The sequence below is a fragment of the Montipora foliosa genome, chromosome 11, assembly GCF_036669935.1.
Source record: "Montipora foliosa isolate CH-2021 chromosome 11, ASM3666993v2, whole genome shotgun sequence".
Classification (NCBI taxonomy): domain Eukaryota; kingdom Metazoa; phylum Cnidaria; class Anthozoa; order Scleractinia; family Acroporidae; genus Montipora; species Montipora foliosa.
Window position 1 is genome coordinate 40238546 of NC_090879.1, and position 4431 is coordinate 40242976.

Here is a 4431-nt window from a genome sequence, read left to right on the forward strand (position 1 = left end):
AGTACGTGCTTGATTGTTATGGGTATCTAGGGAAGGGAAACAGAAAAGTATGTCCGGCATGCGTTGCTAAAACTGTTGGGCATTATTACCCTTCTCAAACTGGCGTGTATATGGGATTTAGGCATGAATGAGGTAACGTAGTAGTTTGATTTTGGTTTTGTTACTGTCAATTTGAAATAGATTTAGTCTGCAACACTGTCTAGGAAGAGCATGGGCCCCCGGCCAAGTTTCAAGTTACCGTTCAACACAAATAATGTGTACCTCTTTCATGCCTAAAGCTCAAATACAGAAGCAGAGGATGGTTCAATCCCTAAAGGCCCTACTGTTCATGTTGAGTTTTCCCAAGTTTTTACAATCTCGTACCCAGAGTCCTCAGGCTTTTTGGTCAGCGGGTAGGCGCCAGGAGAGACTCTAAAGAGTTTGAAATAAATTAAATTTTTTGATTGGCTGCTCTGTATGAGCTCCTTGACAGCTTCAATTGTTTTACAACAGAAATCCTGCGATAATAAAATTCCAGTACCCCAGAGTCTCTCCTGGCAACCAACAGCCTGAAGTTATTATCAGTGGACACATTTATTCTGTATACAAGAAGTTGAATAACTGTGGGAACACCACTTTTTATGATTGACAGTATACATAGTCCATTTCACAATTCAATGACCTTTGGTTTTCAACAAAATTATGGTTGATGTTTCCAAAAACTTATAGAAAAGTAATATTTAAAAAAATTGGGATAATTTCCTTAGTTTTCGTTGATATGGCTTTCAAATCTACTGTTTCTTGCAAGAAAAAGTTCTCTGGATGGCAGTGGTGGCTTGTCTGCAATTGTTGGTGCCAGTAAAGCTGGGTCGCTCTCATTCAAAGGGACATTACGACTGACTTTATTGGCATCTTCTTTCCGTATTTGTAGGACCTTGCCCATAAGTACAGGGATGTACTCGTAATGCGTTTTCACTTTTACCACCTTGGAGTTCCATTCCTTGGTCCTTTGGTTATACTTTCTGGATACCACAACATGCCCTGCTTTAGTGGTTGCAGCTGCATTGTTCACATGGAAATTCCAATCAATGGCAGCTAATTGCTTCCTGGCTTTGTAACTTCACTTTATAACCACTGTACATTTAGATGCCTTTTTTTGATGACGGCATCCTTTGTGCAACAAGGATGCTGGCATCTCTTGAACAGATCAAGGAGCAGATTACTTTAGTCTGCCCTACAAGGGATAGCTCCTCTTTCAGCATATTTCTGAGATGGTGCAGTTGCTGAAGGTACAGTTTGAGCAGATGTGACAGGAACTGACTGTGGATTTGATGACACAGCAGAACCTTGCACAGGAACAGACAATGGGGCACAAGCAGGCTGTAGGAGCGATGATACAGCACAAGTTGACACAGAGGTGGAATGCTGCTGAAGAAACAGGAAGTGCACCAGAAGCACCACTAGAAAGGGGTACAGATGGGGTACAGATAATGCACTAGTGTAAGTGCGTCCTGAAGAGGTTGTTGTAGAGGAAGCTCTAAATGAGACAGATGACGTAGTTGTAACTGGAAGTGGAACAGATGAAGATGAAGTAGGTAGTGCAGAGATGCTTGCACTTGCGGAACGCTGGGGCGTGTTTGATGGTGAGGATGGCCTTGGGTCTATCCACTCACTGTCTGTTTGAAGGTCACTGAACATCTGATTCTCTGCACATAACTTACTTCCACTTTCATTCTCTTCTAAAGACATGGGGGGTCTTGTATTACCAAATATGAGTAGTATTTTTGCTTTGTAATTAAAATTTTCACATTGAGTCAATGGAAAGTATGAGAATGTTGTCTCGACAATATAATGTCGGGTATTTTGAAGAATGACCAACCTAAATTAAAACCATTTGTTCTTCCTGCCGAAACAATATTGCTATTTAGTAATTCTAACACACAAAACCTGCTCAATGCTAAGGGTACACTTCTCATTGCAACTGAAGACAGCTCAAACACAGAGTAACATGTTTTATGAGAAGAAAATACATCTTACAAAAATCAGTGATGGGAAGCCTAGAGTTCGAGTTCCTGGGAGCTTCCGAAGGTGTACTTTTGACAAAGCTATGAATAACTTAGCATTTTTAGCAGAGGTGACAAATCTATGCACATTAAAATTATTTCTGGGATTTTTACTGTGTTAAAGAAAAGAACTAATCACATAGGAGAAGTATAAACCATTTTCTGGTTTGTGTTTTTTTAAAAATATATTATGGTTTGATATCGTATCTGATTGGTTTTGTAATATTCCGGTTTTTCCAAGCTCGCTGTTATAATAGGAAATGCATGCATCTATGAGGCAAATTACCTTAAATGGTTATTACTAATGTTTCGTCCACGCTGATTGATGTACTGCTCACAAACAGGCCTGATTATTTTATCAAATCGGGGACGTTTGATCCAGAAATCAGTGATCATTGCCTGATATATGGTATATTAAATGAGAAAATTATACACGACCAGCCAAAAACCATCATGTCGAGGAATTTAAAAAGCATTACATTTGAACCTATCGCAGAGGAATTGACTAATGCCCCGTAGCAGGTTGGAGAAATTTTCAATGATATTGATGATAGTGTGGACTATTGGAATGGATTAGTAAGTTATGTGGTGGACGCTCATGCTCCACTGAGGAAGAAAGGAGTACGGGAAAGTGATGTACCATACATGACATTAGATTGGAAAAATGCCATCAGAAGGAAAAGGAAATATGCCCAACTGTATGCAAAAAACAAAACCGCTGAAAATTACGAGCTCAAGAAAAAGTACAGAAATTTAGCCACAAAGGAGCGCAGGAAGGCAATCAAAGAGTTTTGGATGAAGAAAACAGATGACCTAAAGCAAAAACCATGGGAATTTTTCAAGACATTTCGACCGTTTCTTGGCAAGTCTAAAGGAAGTAATACTATCACCTTAGAAACTGAAGAAAATTCTGCTGAAACTGATGAGAGCATTATTTCTAACAAGTTTGCTCATTACTTTACTAATATAGCCTCCACCATTGGGGGAAATTATGAACTTGACCTCAGCGAAGAAGATCACAAAAATCGCACTAGCATAAACGCCATAAGAAATGAACAATTGGATATCGACTTTGAAGTTCAGCCAATCACAGAGCATGATGTTAATGAGGAGCTCGTGAGTATAAGCACTAAAAAGTCTCCAGGATGGGACTCTGTCATACCACCAATAGTATTTAGAGAAATCGCACACGCCATATCACCATCTCTGCAGTCCATATTTAATCAATGTGTTGAAGACTGTAGTTGGCCTACTAAATGGAAAATGGGTGAATGGACACCTGTGTTCAAGAAGGGGGAGAGACAATTAATCCGAAATTACCGTCCGATTACAGTCCTCCCACTAATTGGCAAGATATTTGAACATCTACTATGTAAACAGATAACGGCAAGCTATGACCATATCATGTACTCTAAAATTACAGCTTATAGAAAAAAACACAGCTGTAAGACTGCATTAATTGGCTTGGTGGAAGACTGGAGACTAGCCTTGGATCACAAAGAGAAAGCACTTTTGTTATCGATGGACATGTCTAAGGCTTTTGACTCAGTTCTTCCCTCATTAACTGTGGCCAAACTTGGCACTTACGGTTTTAATGACAAATCATTACAACTAATGCATTCATATTTTAAAGATCGGCTCAACAGGGTGAAAGTTGGCAAAGCTACTAGTGACTGGAATGTGATGAAACGTGGATGCCCTCAAGGATCTTCCTTAGGTCCAATACTGTGGAACTTGTACCAAAATGATCTATTGTATCACATAAATGACTTTGCAAATTTAAATATGTATGCTGATGATCATCAGATGTATATAGTTGGCAGCCATATGTCCATTATGTGTACTGATATGGAAAAGGAAGGAAACGCTGCCCTGAGATGGTATAAAGACAACTATTTATTGTCCAACCCAGAAAAACTTAACGCTATAGCGATTAAACAACGTAACGAAACTGAACAGATTAACATCAAGATCGGTGATCAAGAGATTAAGACAATAAAAAATATCAAGCTACTGGGTGTGAACTTTGATGAGAATCTAATTTTTAGCCAACATATTAGCGAATTATGCAAAAAGGCCAGTCAAAGGGTGGGCGTCCTCGCCAGGTTAAGAAACTTAATCACTACAGAGACCAAACTATTACTTTATAAAACTGCTATCATACCATATCTCACCTATTGTCATCTCATATGGCATTTCTGTAAGGCGTCGGATACAAGAAAGGTTGAAAGAATTCAAGAGCGGGCATTAAGGATAGTTTATAATTCACATTCAGAAACGTATATGAACTTATTAGATTGTGCTAAACTACCAAGCCTTCTCAATAGGAGATTGCAAGACATAGTTATACTCATGTACAAGATTAAATATAGGCTAGTTCCTGATTTCA